Source organism: Salvelinus namaycush, chromosome 10 (genome assembly GCF_016432855.1).
Source record: "Salvelinus namaycush isolate Seneca chromosome 10, SaNama_1.0, whole genome shotgun sequence".
In the NCBI taxonomy this organism is placed as follows: Eukaryota; Metazoa; Chordata; class Actinopteri; order Salmoniformes; family Salmonidae; genus Salvelinus; species Salvelinus namaycush.
The window spans coordinates 25,412,679-25,433,405 of NC_052316.1; the positions used below are offsets into that span (position 1 = coordinate 25,412,679).

Genomic DNA, 20,727 nt, shown 5'->3' on the forward strand with positions numbered 1-20,727 from the left:
ACCCACTGGCTCCATGTCCTCTATAAGTCTTTGTAGGTAAAGCTCCGCCTTATCTCAGCTCACTGGTCACCATAGCAGCACCCACCCGTTGCACGCACTCTAGCGGGTATATTTCACTGGTCACCCCCAAAGACTATTCCTCCTTTGGCTACCTTTCCTTTCAGTTCTCTGCTGCCAATGACTGGAACGAATTGCAAAAATCACTGAAGCTGGAGACTCATATCTCCCTCACTAACTTTAAACATCAGCTGTCAGAGCAGCTCACAGATCATTGCACCTGTACATAGCTCATCTGTAAATAGCACATCCAACTACCTAATCCCCATATGTTTGCTCCTTTGCACCCCAGTATCTCTACTTGCACATTCATCTTCTGCACATCTATCACTCCAGTGTTTAATTGCTGTATTGTAATTACTTCACCTATTTATTGCCTTATCTCCCTAATCTTACCTCATTTGCACACACTATCGATTTTTTTTCTTCTATTGTGTTATTGACTGTACGTTTGTTTATTCCATCTGTAACTGTTGTTTGTGTCGCACTGCTTTGCTTTATCTTGGCCAGGTCGCAGTTGTAAATGAGAACTTGTTCTCAACTGGCCTACCTGGTTAAATAAAGGTGAAATAAAAAGAAAAAAAGACAAAGACAAGTTGAACAAATTAATTTCTTCAAATTAAGGATGAGAGAAAGCTATATTTGGTTGTATTTTTTTACTTTCACTTAGCTAGCGAATGCATCTAGCTAGTTTAGCCTACTCAAACATGGCATCAAGGGATGTTATGTTAGCTATCCAACACTGGAAGTCTTCCAAGGTAAGCTTTTGGTTTATTCATTTATTGCAACCGGAGCCCGCCGGTGTAACTGCTAAACTGCATGATTGTTCTAGTAGCTATGTTGACTATGACGTGACAATGTAGGCTGTGTGTAGAGATTAGTGGTCATGATATGAAGGTTTGGCTTGGAAAGTATCTTTCACCTGGTAATAGACAGCTGATGGGTTGTGCACTGAACTACACAAGCAAGGGGGAAAAGGTGAGAGGAGGAGAGTGCGTAGATAGTTGCGAGAAGGAAATATACAGTATAAACAATGAGCAAAGTGATCATGCTGTTTTATGTGGCTGCTATGAAAGTGAACTGTTTGCGTGTGATCAGGGGTTTATTAATTCTGCCAATTCTGTTAATGTTTTTTAAAGAGAACAAACCAGGTTAAACATATCTGAATGTGTCCAATAGAAACTCTTGTTTGCAACTGTTGGACTAATGATTGCACCCTAGATCAGCTAGATGCAGGCAAGAGTGTGCAATGTGCTATTGAATGTGTCACTGCCTGTCACCTTGACTACGAACAATTCTCTCGACCTGTGCACCTACGTTGTAAACTTTAATTTATAGGCTAGGTTGTAGCAACCTCATGATGGGTGCAGGTAGGGTTGCACATTTTGGGGAATATTCAGAGGTGGAAACTTTCCATGGGAATTAACAAAAATATGAAAATTAATATACCATTTAAATGTAATGTTTTTGCATTGGATATATTTACCATATCATATGTAGACAGAAACATAAACCTTATAAGTATCTAGAAGAAAAAGAACACACCTATTTAGGCGCGGTGCTGGCCAGCGGCGTAGAAAACTAAGGAGAGCCACACTCTAGGAGCTCAGATGCAAAAATGTGATGTCCAACGTTGACAGCCAAGCTGTCTTCATCAGGGTATAATCACAAACACTGCTGGTTGACTCGTTTATATAGTGTCAAAAGACACCGATGTCTGTAATCATGGCCAAATGTGGCCTTATATCATTGGTTAATTCTCAAATATAAAAAATGGCATACAAAGAACACCATACAAAAAACAAATGGATAGCATACGGTCATAGATTCATTTTAGACTACAGAAGCTTACAAACAATTACAAATGGCAAAGACACTATAATCACAAGAATGGCTTCAGATCAAAGTCTACGTTGAGACCGAAGGGAGCAAGGGTCTTTAAATTAAAGATCCAGGCAGCCTCTCGTTTTAACAATAAATTATCAAGGTCACCCTCTCTCCTAGGGAGGGTGACATGTTCGATGCCAATATAACGCAGAGAAGAAATCGAGTGGTTCGCTTCCAAAAAGTGGGCCGCAACTGGGTAAGTCAAGTTTTTGCACCTAATGGTGCTACGATGCTCTGAGATACGTACTTTTCTAATGCGCGCTTTGTTTTACCCACAATTTTTACCACAAGGACAAGTTAAGATAAATAACTGCCTTAGTGGAGCAGGTGATAACACCTTTGATGGGGATCGATTTCCCTGTTTGTGGGTGTTTGAAGGATCTACATTTATAAGTGCCATTGCATTGAGCACAGCCAGTAGGGGCGCAAATAGACGTTCAAGAATATCTTGGGGTGGTAAATCAGAGTGTACCAATTGGTCTCTGAGATTTCTGCCCCGCGAGAATATGACCAAGGGAAGGTCCGAAAACACATTACCGAGTGTCATCGGATTTCAAAATGTGCCAATGTTTGTGAACGATTCCCTTAATTTGTTCAGAGCACTTTGAATAGCGGGTAGTTAGAACGCAAGAATGCGTCTTTTTGCGAGACTGACCTTAAAAAAAGGTAATGTTTGTTTATAATTTTCTCAATGGCAAAATTAATCTGATCATTTTTGTACCCCCTCTCCTTGAATGTGTCTTTTGACACTATATAAACAAGTCATCCCGCAGTGTTTGTGATTATACCCTGATGAAGACAGCTTGGCTGTCGAAACGTTGGACATTACATTTTTGCATCTGGGCTCCTAGAGTGTGCGGCTCTCCTTTGTTTTCAACCTTATCCTAAGTAGACAATTGCAAATTATTAAATCCTTCCAATAGAAATAAAATAAACTAGTTAAATGAACTTTAATTACATTAGTTGACTTCACATGGGATGATTTCACTGAACATTCAATATTCCCTTTTTTTTGTTGATCTCCAATGATCCATCGCGTCTCCCAAAAACGATAGTCTGGAAACTAAAGCTTTGGTTGTCTTCCTCTCAGGCTTCCATGTCTTCTCCCTGAACCTCCTCAATGTCCACCTCTTGAACATCAGACTGAGGCTTCATCTTCACTGTCACTTTCCAACCCTGTTGAGGATGGCTCGTTGTCAAGCTCAAAAAGCCTCAAATTTGTCTGGATGGCCACCAATTCTTCAACCCTTGTATTGGTCAGCCTGTTGCGTGCTTTGATGTGTGTTTGTTCCCAAACAAGGACCAGTTGCGCTCTGAGGTGGCTGATGTTGGTGGGATTTGGAGGATGATGGAGGCAACCGGGGAAAGAGCCTCCGATCCACCAAGTCCCTTCCACCAGGTGGCTGATGAGATATATTGGCACGACTGCCATATTGCATCCCCATCCAAAAGCCCTTGCTTGGAAGTGTACTTTGTCAGACTGCCAAGAACCTTGCCCTCATCCATGCCAAGGTGGCGAGACATGGTAGTGATGACACCATAGGCCTTGTTGATCTCTGCACCAGACAGGATACTCTTGCCAGTATACTTGGGGTCCAACATGTATGCTGCAGCGTGTATGGGCTTCAGGCAGAAGTCTTCACGCTTTTTGATGTATTTCAGAATGGCAGTTTCCTCTGCTTGGAGCCACAGTGAAGTGGGCAGGCCAGTACGGCTTCCTTCTCTTACATCTGCAAGCAGAGTCTGAACATCAGACAGGATGGCATTGTCTCCCTCAATCCGTGCAATGGCTACTGCTATAGGTTTCAGGCTGCTTACCACCCTCTCCCAAAATACATCATCCAGGAGGATCCTCTTAATGGGGCTGTCCATATTGGCAGACTGAAATGGCCATTTCTTGGAGAGACTCCTTCCCCTCCGGGAGACTGTCAAACATGACAACACCACCCCAACGGGTGTTGCTGGGCAGCTTCAATGTGGTGATCTTATTCTTCTCACTTTGCTTGGGGAGGTATATTGCTGCTATAACTTGATGACCATTCACATACCTAACCATTTCCTTGGCGCTCTTGTAGAGTGTATCTATTGTTTTCAGTGCCAAGATATTCTTGAGGAGCAGATTCAATGCATGAACAGCACAGCCAATGGGTGTGATGTGAGGGTAGGACTCCTCCACTTTAGACCAAGCGGCCTTCATGTTTGCAGCATTGTCGGTCACCAGTGCAAATACCTTCTGTGGTCCAAGGTTATTGATGACTGCCTTCAGCTCATCTGCAATGTAGAGACCGGTGTGTCTGTTGTTCCTTGTGTCTGTGCTCTTGTAGAATACCGGTTGAGGGGTGGATGATGTAGTTAATTATTCCTTGCCCCCGAACATTCGACCACCCATCAGAGATGATTGCAATAGTCTGCTTTCTCTATGATTTGCTTGACCTTCACTTGAACTCTGCATCCAGCAAATGAGTAGATAAAGCATGTCTGGTTGGAGGGGTGTATGCTGGGTGAAGAATATTCAGAAATCTCTTCCAATACACATTGCCTGTGAGCATCAGAGGTGAACCAGTTGCATACACAGCTTGAGCAAGACATTCATCATTTCTCTGAGAACGTTCCTCCATTGAGTTAAAAAAAAAAAATCTGATTCCAGGAGGACCATGAGCTGTTGCTATCGATAAGGTGTCTGATTCATCATTTCACCTCGAATAGAAGTAGATGGACTTTTGTCAGAGGTTGCTTGTTGTGAGCGCTGAGGGAACTTTATGCACTTGGCCAGATGATTCTGCATCTGTGTTGTATTCTTCATATATGATTTGGCACAGTATTTGCAAATATACACAGCTTTTCCTTCTACATTAGCTGCAGTGAAATGTCTCCACATCAGATAGTGCCCGTGGCATTTTCCTGTAAAGATTGTAAAAAAAATAAAAAATACAATTCCATGTACAGATAAATAGTTAAGATTAAACAACTCCTTTGTAAAATAAATGTTTTAAAATTAAACATGGAAACAGGTGAATTAACACTCAGTTAGCAGGCTCAAGCAAGCTGAAACTAACTAGCAGAACTTGTTAACAAGTTAGAAATGATTTAAACACACTTTGCTGTAGGCTACTATTTACTAGTTAACAAAAAATCATGTATGTCATAAAATATATTCACCCCACCCAGTATTGTAATCAAAACTTACCAGAAAGCATGTAGTCCTTGGCTCAGACAGTGTAGTAGCGTGGGCTCAATAGCATCTCATTAGTGTGCAAGATCCTGAGAATCAGCTGTACATGTGATGGAAGAATGCACTGTGCATGCAGAGGGTTGGAATTCCATTGAATTGGGGATAGTTTAACCAAAATATGCCACAAAACCTAGAATTGCCTTGTGTATCCCACAAAAGGTTCAATTATAAGCTCACTTTTATGAATTTAAGCAAAAATCCAAATTCCCGGGCCTAACTTCCCATGAAAAATACCGTAAAGTTTCCAACCCTTTAAAACCCTAGGTACAGGGAACATTTGAGTATCATGTATTGGCCTAAACCTATCGATGTTACATTGAGTTGGGTGAATGGAATATCAATGACAGTCATCCAATATGCTGTAATAGAAATAAGGCCATGCTGATAAAAAAAATCTTCCTCATCTTAAACGGCACCGACCGCCACTGATTTCAATTAATGCAATAAACAAATGTGAGATGACATACTCTTGTGCAATCAAAACATGGGGGTTACATTTTCACTGTAGGTCTTTTTAGACCAATATAGATTCTTCCCCCTTAAATCACCATTTGATCTTATTCATTTAGTTTCAACTGCTTATATAATAAATCTAAAACATGAAAGAAAGCAACAATTTACATGAATTGTAAATTAATCAAATCTTAAGTGACCAAATCCATTTCTGAGTAATCCGGGGGTTTTTTACCAAGAGATTATACATTTGGTATTGGTTTTATTTGGAAAATAATTAGTTCAATAACCAAAGGTGTATTTTAATGTTTCTTTTGGGAGATATTTATTTATAAGATTCTTTTTTTATTTCTGTCACACACGATATATGCTTCAAGCCCTTGGAATGAAGACCGCTTAATTTAGGAATGCATTCTAGAACAATTTGTCAATGAGCGCCCATAGAATTGAGTCCTGGGTAACTACTTACATGAGTGTGTCTGAAGTAGGCGTGTCAACAGAACTGGGAGGATCAACAGAAATGGGTGTATTGAAAGTTAAATCAGCCACTTGGGCAGATTTGTTGCCACTCAAGACTGTTTTGCGTGGCTGATTGGGCTGCATGATGAGTCGATTGCTGAATACTGTAGTATTTTAGCTAAGCCTAACCTTAACACTTTTTCTAACCTTAACTTCCTCCTAACCGGCCAAGTTAATTATCCTGACCTGCTATGCATTTTTGCTCACACAAACCATTTCCTAACCTTAACCTGCTGTGCATTTTAGCTAAATCGAATCCCCGAGCTGACAAGGTAAAACATCTGTTGTTCTGTCCCTGAACAAGGCACTGTTCCCTGGTAGGCTGTCTTTGTAAATAAAAATGTGTTCTTAACTGACTTGTCTAGTTAAATTTTCATAGAATCTCTATGATCGCCATCTAGTGGCGACGTCACAATATCAATGTAGATTATTGCATCAAATTATGAATTGATAAGGAATGCTCATGTTTCTTGTATTGCTTGATTGTATAGTTCATTATTTCAGCTTTCTAGCAGTATTCAGCCCAGTTTTGCAGTTTTCAGCAGGGATGGAAAGAGTACTGAAATATTCTACTCAATTCGAAGTACTATTATTTTTGTGATATTTTACTCAAGTAGAACTAAAATTACTGGTGTAAAGATAATAATAATAAACTACGTATAGAAGTAAAAAGTACTCAGTAAAAGTAAACAAGTGATATAAACTGTAAAAAAAAAAGTGTATGTTGGTAATTGGCTAATTTACCAGAGAATTGTTACGTGATACTTTGCATGCATTAAATTGAAAAATAGTAAATTAATGTACAGTAAACTTAAGTACATTTATTTTAACTGTATGTTAAATTGTCAAATATACTATTAACCTTTTAAAATAAATTCTACATTCAAGGAATTAAAATGTATTTATAAAAAAATAAATGCATAAAAGTTGCCATACTTCAATATACTATACTAATCACCCATTCACACTCTTTCCCTAACTCACTCTACCAGTGGTGGAAAGAGTACTGAAATATCCTACTCATGTAGAAGTACTGTTAGTTTAAAACCTTTTCTCAATAGGGGGTGCTGTTTTCACTTTGTAAAAATTTCGTTCCCAAATTAAACTGCCTCGTACTCAATTCTTGCTCGTACAATATGCATATTATTATTACTATTGGATAGAAAACACTCTCTAGTTTCTAAAACCGTTTGAATTATATCTGTGAGTAAAACAGAACTCAAGTTGGAGCAATTTTCCTGTGAGAAATCTGAAATCAGGCAGGCTGTTCTGGGGTCAGTTTATTAATTTGCATGTCTTCTTTTGGTCGAGATGCACTGCATACGCCTTCCCCTAGATGTCAGCAAATAGTGAGAATTGGAATGGAGTTGCTAGGCAGATCTGAGGCCATATAAATGGGCTTGGAACGTGGGGTGCAGTCTTTTCAACATTCGCCATGACGCAAGACAGACCTCAGGATTGCGTTCTGGAAAGCTCCCGTTATAGACCTTAGATATATCCGGCTCTGATTTTATTCGATATAGGTGTTAAAGACATCATAATGTTGTTATTTTAAACCGAGTTATCAGTTTATATCAGTATATTGCGATTTTCGGATATTTCTTAGTGCTGCGTTATAGTGAGTTGGACACGTCTTCGCCACATGGCTAATGTTTACTGCTAATTCCAAAGTTGAAGGCGACAATCTACAACCGAGCAACGATTCCTCTGGACAAAGGACAACTTGCCCAAGATTCTGATGGGAGCTCATCAAAAAGTAAGAAGTATTTATGATGTTAATTCGTTCTGTTGAAAAATGTAAAACTCCTATTCCGCCATTAATTTCGGTGCGGTCTCGCTTTAACGCACGCTGTATGTCGTAGTAACGTTAATTTAAAAAATCTAACACAGCGGTTGCATTAAGAACTAATGTATCTTTCATTTGCTGTCCAACCTGTATTTTTTAGTCAAGTTTATGATTAGTTAATGATTAGATTAGGTGCCTCTCCCAAGATTTCTCCCAACATTTTGTTGGCAGCTTGGCTACTATTCTCATTGTATAACCACGATTTGTGCCGCTAAATATGCAAATTTTCGAACAAACTCTATGTATTGTGTAATATGATGTTATAGGACTGTCATCTGAAGAAGTTTGAGAAGGTTAGTGAAAAAATTAATATCTTTTGCTGGTTTATTCGTTATCGCTATTGTTGGCTTGAATCAATGCTATTGTGTGGTTGGCTATTGTAGTAAGCTAATATAATGCTATATTGTGTTTGCTGTAAAACACTTAAAAAATCTGAAATATTGGCTGGATTCACAAGATCTTTGTCTTTCATTTGTTGTACGCTGTGTATTTTTCATAAATGTTTTATGATGAGTATTTAGGTAATTCACGTTGGTCTCTGTAGTTATTCTAGTTGCTTTGGTGATGGTGGCTGCAATGGTAAACTATGATTTATACCTGAAATATGCACATTTTTCTAACAAAACATATGCTATACAATAAATATGTTATCAGACTCTCATCTGATGAAGTTGTTTCTTGGTTAGTGACTATTTATATCTTTATTTGGTCGAAATTGTGATAGCTACCTATGCAGTAAAAAAAATAGTTGTGTCTTTTGCTATCGTGGTTAGCTAATAGAAATACATAGTCTTCCCTGTAAAACATTTTAAAAATCAGAAATGATGGCTGGATTCACAAGATGTGTATCTTTCATCTGGTGTCTTGGACTTGTGATTTAATGATATTTAGATGCTAGTATTTACTTGTGACGCTATGCTAGGCTATGCTAGTCAGCTTTTTTACTGATGGGGGTGCTCCCGGATTGTGATGAAGTAGAAGTTAATGACATTTTACTTAAGTAAAGTAAAATCACAAGTACTCGGAAAAGCTACTCAATTACAGTAACGAGAATAGTTGTAATTAGTTACTTATACTTCAGTTAACTTTTCAGTATAGAAAGCTTTTCTTGCTGTTACTGGTCTCCTGGTGATGCATTGGCGCAAATATGGACTCGACATCTATCCAACGGTCTTCATGGGTAGAGTTAACTTGATGAGCAGGTAAGTGTCATTATACAGCAGATGGAGAAGACCTGTCCAGGGCTGGGTCCAGGCATAAGCGACAAAAGCGGTTGCTTAGTGTCCCAGAGCGCAAAAATGTAGAGCTGCAGATAACTTGCTTTACAACTGCAACATTTTCTCTAAGAAATCAACTTTAAAACGTAAATTTATCTCCGCGGTCAAGAGGGGGGCCACAAATGTTTTGCACGCGAGATGGTGGGGGGGGGGGGGGGGGACAACCATGAGCTGTAACGTCAGATGGAAGTTCAGGAAATGCAAGAGAGTATGTAGATACAGCACACAGGCAAAGACCAAACCTCAGAGGATAACAATAAAGACTGGAGCTGTGACCAGTTTATTATTTACAATTATAGGAAGCCCAGCCGTGAAGCCAGGCATAAAAAAAATTGTTGATTCTCATAATGTTCCTCTCCACGGAAATCTTTAGTAAAAGGCGAAAGATTTATGCGATCTGAAGAGAAACCAGAGTGTACTACTGACTGAAGGACACCGTTCCGACCGAGTTCTCGGCCTTACTATTCATAGTCATGGTTTAATGGAAAACAAAAAAATCTCAATATCGCCGATACAACACACACACAGATTACAGTCCCCCAATACAAATGAAGAGTTAAGTTTTATAAGTGTCAATGCTTGTAAGTTCAATCATTCTTTACACAAACAAAATGCACGCTGGGCATTATACAGATCACTCCCTGGTTTGCCCCGTTCAGTCCTAAAAAAAAAAAAAGTATCTGCAACGCCAGTGTAATTTCAGCAAAAAGGACAGATTTGTCCTAACTGTTTAGCTACCATCAAAAGTCTACTTTCAAAGTTAGAAACAATTTGCCGACGGAACGAAATACTTTAACACTTCTACATCGAGCATGCGCCGTTGAGACCCGCAAGCAACTTGTTCACAAGCCAGGCGTGAGAAGCAGGGAGGGGCGGGGAAAAAATATTCAAATCGGAACATTTAACTGGTGGGCTTTACAAATGCGTGTAACCGCTGTTTGCAACAATGTGTCAATTTATAAGTCCAACAGTAACTCAATGAAAACGTTTTTTTGTTAAATAGTCTAGCAACCTGTTTAAACAGTTGTCTGATTTATGGATTACCCTACTACCCTGAAAAACACAGCAAAGCATTGGATATCGCTTAATTAGCTCACTAGCCCAATAGGCCTAAAGAAAGGTCTACCCAAATCACTTAAACACAAATATTTTCAAAGGCAATACGTTATGCTGAATGGCTTCTTATTCTGGCCAAATAGGCATAGGCCTTGTGATGATGTGCCTGCCTATGATCTATTTTCTTCCGTTTCTACTTACAATCAAATTGTTTGCTACGAACATAGATTTCTATATATAATATTGCTGAAGTATGTTAACACTTTTTTTGGGACAAACTAAATTAAAGTTTTACTATATTCTTCATGAATGGAACACTAGCTGTGATGGTTACATTAACAGCTTTGATTGATTTTATAAAGTGCACTTCTGCTGTGTCCCTTAGATGGCATCATCCCATTCACAATAACCTGGCATTCTACAGTCGCTGTTACTGTATTTTACTCCACACACTCGAGTAATTTTACCCATAAGTCGGCCTCCTCCCTCTCCCTCTCACCCACTCCCGCTCTAGCTTTCCCTCTCCCATCTCTCTCTCTCCTGAATCAGCAGTTCCCCAGCTCCATGCAGCAGCCTGCAGAGAAACAGAGTACTGGACTTAATTATACTCCCACATCCACAACCAGCCCTTGCCTTTCTCTATCACTTTCTCCCTCCCTCTGTCCCACAACCAACCGCTTGCCTTTCTCGATCACCCCCTCTATTTCCTTCTCTCTCCCATACAACTTCACCCAAAAGCCCTTCCTCCAAGGGAGTGCATAGCCGTTCTCTTGTCCTCTTCATCTCCTACTCCTTTGTAGTTGTGACACACACACCAGACAGATTGACAGGCATGCACACACACACCAGACAGACTGACAAGCTGGATGGCAGGCAGACTGTCTGTCATCCAGTTGTTTATTGGTCATCTATCAGCAGGTAGCCTCCATAAATCCTCTAACATAGTTTCATCTCATCTGAACATGGGTTAATACACAATCTGGAGCAAGCCATGCACATATACCTGTTTGAGACAATGCACTGTGTTGAGGTAAGGGTTTTCCGTGCGGCTGCCCCCGTCTAGTCTGACAGTGAATTATTAAACACGTCTTTGCAGCTTACGCATTTACACAGCCCACCTGGGTCTAGTGACACAAATGCCAACGTATGTGTACGTGCGTGCATGCGTCTGTGTGTTTGCACTCACTGCATGTGATATCAGTTAGTTTTTACCTGTATAACCTTTTTAAAATCTGTATTGCTGGAGTACACTATGTTAAAGACACCATAGCGAAGAGGAGAGTGTGAAGGTGCGCTTGTGTGTGTACTGAACTCTCCCTGCAGGGTTACCCAGTGGAATTCTCCAGTGAATCTGAGAAGGATTTGGTTTGGACTTGCATTGGGTTCAGTGTGTTTTTTCTCTTCTCCTCTTCTGGTGAACTTTTGTGTGTGTGTGTAATGTGCACCTGAATGGAAAACTTAGCAAGACTGGTAATTGCTGTGTGTGCCTACGTCTTTGTGCGTGTTTGTCATGCTTGTATGTTTGTGTCTGTGTGCTTACGTACGATTACGTGTGTGTGTGTGTGTGCGTGTGACACTGATCCTGATGTCCTCTCACTGACGCAGCCAGTCTGCCTCTCACCAGGACACCACCAGCCCTGCTGACAGACAGACATGCTGACAGACAACACATTAAATGCTAACAGGACATGGCAGACACACCACAGACTGGTAACCGAAGAGAGAGCGTGACTTACCGATCCTTGGTAAGTGACCTTAAGACAGAGACTGACCCGTGGAGACTCAGAGTCTCTGACACTGACCTCAGACCAGCCAGAGGTGACAGGAATGATAACACACAGCAAAGACACAACCCTATGTCAGAGAGAGGAGGAAGAGGTGTATCCTGTGTGTTTCATTGAGTTTGACAGTTGTCTCCACATTACCCTGCGGTCACACCTTCTGTTGGCCCTGTCTGTTGCACCCTAGCCTGGCAATGTCAGGACGGACACACTGCCCTCTCTGCCGACAACCAGCCTGGTACACAGTCATGGTAGGAACATATACGCACACTGCCCATACAAACACACACCTCTCCAACAGGAACACACATCTCCCCTAGGAATCCACACACACCATGCGGCACAAACAGCCATCTCATCTCTTAGAAGCTCCCACCCTCCCTTAAAACACACACCTGCACTGACATACCACAGAGACCTCTTGATGCCTCCCACACATGCACCAGACAGGCCCCAGTCACTCAGACACACAAGAGGAATGTGGTTAGCCATTGCCCAGCATTGCTGCTCTCCTCCTATACTGTAAGTGTCAGTGTAGTATCAGAGGGCTAGCTAGAGGGACGCTATGCTCTGTTGCCAGCCTCTACCTAATGAGTCATCATATCCTTTAGACTGTAGACACTTTGTGTCCACTTTGTCTCAATCTGCTATTGGCTGTGGCTTCTCCAGTGGGCTGGGTCCATTTCCTCTATTGTGTCAGTAACAGACTGCAGTACTCAGGGGGAGATAAACAGTCTCACCCGTCTCCACACCCATTTTTCTTCTCTCAACTCCTTCCCCATTTCTCCCTCATCTCACCCTTCTCCTCTCCTCAGGCCCTAGCCCCCTCTACAGTAGCGAGTTCTAGCCAGGGAAGAGGTTTTGATTGTGGGGGTAGGACTCTCTGTATGCTGCTGTAAAGCCTCCATTCAATCAAAGCCTTAGGCTGGAGTAGGGAGGGAGGCCAAGTGAGAGGGCATGATGTTGGGTCTGAGTCAGACAGTGAGTGGCCTTTCTGTCAGGGGGATTTCACTGCTCTGCTCAGGGCAGATCTCTCTACAGCATGACTGACCCTCACGTCTGAACTTTCATGTGAGACATATGAGACTGACTCCACACACACAGAAGATATACACGCATACTCCCTCGCACACCTGGAGCTTTACGTTATGCATGTCATTACTCATCTGGTTATCCATAAAGGGAAATAGAACATGTATTCAGGCACTGGTTCATCTGTTTGTATACAACCTCAGAGCATATGAAACAGTGGTGCCTGCCTGCTGCCCGGTGTGTGTGTTTGTGGGGGTTGGGCTGGTGTTATGGGAGCACATTCTCCACCAAACTGAACAGAAACAGGGAGCACTTAAATTAACATACTCTGATGAAACCGTGGAACACACACGCCGCTCATCTGGGCTAGGGTGCTGGTCTACACATGTCTATACTAATGAAGTCTGTTTTCCCAGAACTGCCACCTGTTCTTCACAGATTAGGATTTAGCAAGTCAGCAGAACATTTGGGAAATCTTTCACATCAAACTACCTTTGAGGACCAAACCGGAAAGTATATCTGAATTACAGTAAAATGAACAATGTTATGATCATGGGTGTAATAGCTACCCTAGGTCTTCTTAAGTGGCCTGTGCATTGCTCTTCAGCTCTGGATTATATAAACCATTTCCATGCTGTCGGCTAAATAATGGACAATAAATAAGAAACAGTCCATCTGTTTGGTTTGTATGCATTACATTTTCTCTGATCACAGACAATGTGCTGCCTTGTAGCCTTGCATGTTTCTTCTATTGCAGTGATTATGTATAGTGTGTAGAGGTATAGTGCCGTGTTTATGTATAGTAGTGTATAGTCTAGACACATATTGCAGTTTATTTTTAGTGTAGTAATCCGCGTGAGTGATAGACGGAGTTGCTACTTTTCAATTACATTAGAATGATGGAGATGAACACATGCTCAAAGACAGTAGTCATCGCCTCAAAGAGAACAGGAGGGAAAGAGGGAGGGAGATCGAGAGACGGAGAAAAGTAGAGATAATTACTCAGTTATAACCAGACAAAGAGAGAAAGAGCTGTATTTGTAATTTTGAAGAGATTGAGTGAAAGGCAGAGATAAAGGAGGGTGAGTTATGACTCTCTCCACCTCCAGTAATGCCAGCAGAGTGGACCCCTTCAGGCCTAGTGCCAGAGCCAGCATCGTCCCTGTGACAGACGGCACTGCCCCCACCTTCATTAAATAGTGAAGACGTCTCACTGCCCAACTCACCCGACACACACATACCCAGAGACACACATACAGACACAAATATACACAGAACCCAGTGTGCAAGGCAAACCGTCGGGATCAGCCAGGAAGGAATCCCGACGGTTTGCCTTGCACACTGGGTTCTGTGTATATTTGTGTCTATAAAGATTCTGAGCACTTCATTTTACTGGCAGTTAGCAGAGAACATGATACAGCTGGACCGTTACAACATGGCACAGCTAACATAATACTGAGTTAGCCTCCTGAGCTAAACTGTAGTCTGTGAGCAAGTCTTTACGTATCAAGCAAGATTACTCATCACACAATATAGGTTACCGAACCACCTACAGTAATACAAAAACTATTTTACAGTTTGGAAAATCCATGTACTAATCTACATGATAATAATAGTAGCCTTGCTGCAATATTTTAGCGAGCCCACTCAAACTGTACAGCGCAAAACCATGCACTGTCAGACTGCCTACAGGGATGAGGGAGAGAGGGAGAAAGGAAGAGAGGGTTATCAGCCTGTAGTGGGTGGACTAGACGATGGAAGGAGAGCGAAGCCTGGCATTACTGTAGCTGTACCTTCATAGACGTTACACAATCATATGAATCACTGGTATACTGTCAGTGTTTATAGTTAAGGGTTGAGGGTTGTGACTATTCCACTGCAGTCTTTTAGATACTGTTGTGTGAGGGGGGGTGTTAACTGTAACTGTATATGCCCTTGCTGTTAATACTGTCCATTAGCAATAAAGCACCATCATAATAATAATATCTCTACCATGCCAGAGGGTGGTGTCCTATTACTGCTGGATACTAGGTGTGTGCAGCCAGGTCGCTCAAGATCCACTGCAAAATTTGACATCTATCCAGGTAAGCAGCACATCAGGAGATGACTTCAAAACCAGCCGCGAGGGCCAACAGTGGACGCTATTACCATCACGTAGGCTTGGGTTGTGGACGGGGTGGTGGGTGGGAATAAGCTGCGAGCTCTGGCTCTGAGGGTCGCATTTTCAATACCAGATCTAGGCACTTTCATATATATTTTTTATTTACCTTAACTAGGGCTGTTGCGGTGACCGTATTACCGCCACGAGGTATGAAGGCAGTCAAATTCCACATGACCATTTAGTCACGGTAATTAGCCTTCTCCAAACTCTGATGCTGCTGCTGGTCATTAGTAGCCTACCAAACTTGCTAACTGCCTGGTACTCCGTACTCTATTGTCCCTCTATATCACTCTGCCATTAATGTAAATATATTCAAAAATCTAAATCAAACACTTCATGAGAGCCCCTCAGCTCATGTTGTGCAACATTGGTACCGTAGCGCCAAGTCTAGGTCCAAGAGGCTTCTAAACAGCTTCTACCCCCAAGCCATAAGACTCCGGAACATCTAGCCAAATGGCTATCCAGACTATTTGCAGTGCCACCCCTCACCCCCTCTTTACACCACTGCTACTCTTGTCATCTATGCATAGTCACTTTAATAACTCTACCTACATGTACATACTACCTCTAACCGGTATCCCCCTGTATATCGCCTTGCTATTGTTACTTTACTCCTGCTCTTTAATTACTTTTGTCTTATTCTTATCTGTATTTTTTTAAACTGCATTCTTGGTTAGGTGCTCGTAAGTAAGCATTTCACTGTAAGGTCTACACCCGTTGTATTCGGTGCATGTGACTAATAACATTTGATTTCTATAGGCTATGTAATTGCGGGAGAAAACAGAATGATGGCCGCTAATAAGAGGATCAGCTTTGTTGGCTAGGCCTACTATATTTATTTCTCAACTTTCCTAATATTTAGCACATTGCTTATCTTTACAATTTGGCATGCAAATAAACCAAAGGGTAATACTTCATCCATTCACTATTTAAGTGCAAAGATTACATGTATTTTTTTCTGCTGCCCCTTTCGATATGCATGATAATGGTTCATTCTAAATCAAAACAAATGTCACACATTACTTAGTATATGTAAATGATGCCCAGCATAAGAAAATGATTTTTTTGCAATTTGTTCAATCATAGTCGCACACCTCATGTAGCCTAGCTCACATGTTTTAATAAGATGTGTATCACAACTAAAGTGGCCAAATAATTAAAATTAAGCACATGAATCCACTTCAAGCGGTGTAGAGCCTAACTTGCATATATAAGCAGCGCTTGTGTTTTAAGTCAAGGGAAGATAATTTACCATAAAAATACACCTTTTATAATAAAAGCATTACATGCATAATTGCTTATAGCCTAGTACCAAGTGCGCATTGCTGAGCTTATGTGAAGAAATAACCTAATAGTTTATCAAAATTTTAAGCTATACGTTCTGATCTGTTGCGTCAGCCACATTGCATAGAAAATGTTTTGTGATGCTAGTGGTTGTATTAATTTGGGCTCTATCGTATCCCACAACTGTCCCAGGCGGTTTGGAATTTTTATTTATCGCACAGAAAAGGTCGACTTTTGTAATATGGGGGAATAGTAGATTGACATAGGCTAGTGCTTTTGATGTTAGTAAAGCCTACTCATCTTGGCTGACGAAAAGTAAATGTGGACAGTTCATCCAATATGCACCTCAGAATTGGATAAGGACACGCGCAGTTGCGTCCCCGATGTGTCGGTCTTAACTTGTAGCCTGTTAGAAAGACCCGATCAGTTGACGGAGAGGTGTGTGTGCGCTATAAACGCGAATGTGTGGATTTTTCTAGGGTGCATTATGGCCACAAAGAGGCTGTTACGAATCTCTTTGGCCCGGCGGTTTATGGGGGATGGTAACGAGACCCGTAACATAACTCATGCAAATTATAGTAGTGAAAAAGTGAGAACGAAATAACCACAGACAACTAAATTACCGTGAAACACTCATGGTTTATTTGTAAACACACGGTAAAGGAGGGACAGGAAAAAGGGCTGAGCTGGACCCAAAGAAAGAAACAAATATCCAAAAACACCCCTAAACTAGACTAGCCTACTTCAACAACAGCTAACTAACCAAAAATACAGTGGGTGGTCCACCCATTTCTAACTAGTGTTCTTAGACAGAGTATTCCTACGGGTAGTGTATGCCCATGGGCGACTTGTCTTGGTACCCCTTTTTCCCACCATCAAACAAACAGTCAAACACCATAACAAAACAATACTCACAGGGTAACGGACACAGTGACTCATAGTTGCAACACACAAGAGCTCTAGAGAGAGTTTGCATGACAGAGAGATCGAGCTCTAAAGAGAACAACTGACAGGGTTTTTAAACCAAGGGAAAGGGGTTGTGATAGGGTAATGGAAAACAGGAGGAGGTGTGTCTTCTGATTGATGACTGATTGGTGACTGATTGGGGAATGATGATTGCCACCTGTGAGGGGAGAAGGAGAGAAAAGAAATACACACACAGGATACACACACACAGGTTACCTGTATCCGTAACAGAGGCATTATCAAGTGCTTGTCAAATTGTGAATAAGAGACTATTGGAGTGTGTACAGCCTGCGCAAAACACTAAGCAGTTTAAGCAACTTTTTTCAAATCATCATTAGTCTCTCATCAAGCAGACCTACAATGTATTACAAATCTAAACATATAGCCCAACGTTTGTAGAACAACTAAAGTTACATGAATAACTCTAAATTAAGCATATAGGAGTACCTATTTATTTGTTAACCCCTTGACACAGAATAGCCACCTCAAATCATTTGGAGAAAATATTGATATTTTATTCAGCTTTGTTCAATTGTATTCTTCATACTATAAAATAATGCCACGGAATTCTAAGCAAATCTTGTCTGCTAAATGAACTAGTGTAGCCCACAGCCATTTGCATAGCCACATAGACTACATTTTCTTTTTTATCATGCTTCTGCAGACCTGTCTAAAATAAATTATGGATTTATTGTGAAGGTGTTGGTTATATTACATGGATTTATTAGACTTTTTAAAATGGAAGCCAGGAGATGCTAAATGTGTTGTTAATTGACGCTCAATTACCGTTAGACCAACAGTTATTTGCTTGACAGTCACAGGCAGCGCCAAAGCCCTAACCTTAATCATTCAAAATGAATCCCTAAACTTAACCATGGAGTTGATTTTGTTTTAACCCTATCCCAAAGATTCTGCAGTGAGACTGTGAGAGCTTGTTGCAGCGTGTGTGTGTGTGTGTGTGTGTGTGTGTGTGTGTGTGTGTGTGTGTGTGTGTGTGTGTGTGTGTGTGTGTGTGTGTGTGTGTGTGTGTGTGTGTGTGTGTGTGTGTGTGTGTTTAACTACTGTTGTGGGGACCAGAAGTCCGCACAAGAATAGTAAACAAACAAACATTTTACCAACTGGGAACATTTTGTTAGTCTCCACTAGGTCAAATGCTATTTCTAGGCGGTTTAGGGTAAAGGTTAGATTTAGTGTTAGGCTTAGAATTACATTTAGGGTTAGTGTTTGGGTTAGGTTTAGGGTTAAGGTTAGGTTTTTGGGTAAGAGTACGGGTTAGGGAAAATAGGATTTTGAATGGGACTGAATTGTGTGTCCCCACAAGGTTAGCTGTACAAAACTGTGTGTGTGTGTGTGGTACAGCGTGGCATAAAAATACTTGTTTCTATGTGTGTCAAATCCATTACACACTGCATGCCCGTGTTAATGTATTATACTGTAGCAGCAAGGCCTACGTTATTCACAGACAGACAGACCCACGTGCCACCCTAGTGAAATTAGCAAATAGCTGGAGCAGCGTGTGAGGATCGCTGATCACACACACACACACACACACACACACACACACACACACACACACACACACACACACACACACACACACACACACACACACACACACACACACTGATAAGACATGCTAAATCCTTACGCAGTCCAGAGGATGCCTGCCATGGCGAGGTTTGATTATTGGTTTTAGCCAATGTTTTTTTTCTGGTGGGACACTCTCTCCCAATTTCCTTCTCACACTCTCTCTAACGCATGCACGCCCATACCCACACGCACGCACACATACAGACACACACACACACAGAAAAATACTTCCTGTCTTTGTTCCACACACTGAAGACGATATAATCTGTAACTGGACTCTCTGGTTCCTCTCATGTCCGCCAGATCGCCTGTCGTCTGGACACACACACACCCTGTCATCTTCAGCATAGGGAGGCAGAAATAGGCAACACCTGCAGTGGTCTGTATTCACGGATGCCAAGGTAATCCAGGCTTCCCCAAATATTTGACCAATACATTTAAAAAGATATATTAAACAGTTTATCTTTCTTCAGTGTTTTCTGAATTTTCAATTCGCTGAATCTATCTCACCAGAGAAATCATCCGGGTGAGGGAAACAGCACCACTCTCTCTCGGTATGTGTAGCCTATGTATCTGATGCTGTCAGGACAAAAATAGTATGATATGTTGCTGCCGTAGCATTTCATTGATTGATGCCAGCAAGCATTTGGCCTTCCTTGATAAAAAAATTAAATAAATAATTAGCCAATCAACATTGAGCTGAGCTCAACTGTGGGTAGTCCTGGCGCAACAAAACCACCCCAAGGGAAGCCAGTTTGGATTTGGCTTCACGCCAATCCAATCACATCAAAATAAAAATGTAATTGTAAGAAAAATATGTCTGTTTCTGGTCTGCTCATGTTGTTACCCTGCAGTAGCTAGCTAGCTAAATCAGCCCTTTCCTAAGCCATGGATGGAGATGGACTTGTGGTTTTGACTTAATTTTCTGTACAGGCCAATGATTATAACAGCAATTCTGATCTAATCATAAACTCATATATTGTGCTATGGGCCTGAGATGATTGAAGTTTAATATGTAGCCTAGATGTTGCCTTTTAGGTTGACGTTAACTAGCTAATACACACACACACACACACACACACACACACACACACACACACACACACACACACACACACACACACACACACAGAAATCAGTATAATGACAGCCACATGTTATTTAGGAACATTGATTGAACTAAATCGTTTTTGGTATCTTTAAGTTTGTTTTCACTTTAATTTCTCAAAAACAGGTTATAGGCTACATGTGCACCACCGATTCAGAACAGTAGGCAAAATTAATAATTAAGAGGTGAAAATAGACCGAATTATTAGGGGGAGGCACATGGGCTACTAATAGCTTAGTACACAACATACACTTAGTCTTACTTTCTTAGCTACAGTATATCTCCCTGGCATATTACATCATTTATGCAGCAGCATATAAGACATTTTTGGACTCACCTTGTGGTGATGTGCTCACTTGAACAGGAAGGTGGCACGGTGGTCCTTCGTGGGCAAATTTTGTCATCAAAGAAAGAGCACTGAGCTAGGCTGAAACACCTGCATTTTGGAGCTGCCTTACTCAAGGAATCAAAAAAGGGA

General features: G+C 41.2%; 1 non-coding gene across 1 annotated transcript; it reads right to left on the reverse strand.

Moving 5' to 3' along the window:
• Positions 1 to 9,572: 9,572 nt before the first annotated feature.
• On the reverse strand, positions 9,573 to 9,688 carry LOC120055229. The gene has a single exon (XR_005477682.1). It is a non-coding gene; the product is annotated as a U5 spliceosomal RNA (small nuclear RNA).
• Positions 9,689 to 20,727: the final 11,039 nt, after the last annotated feature.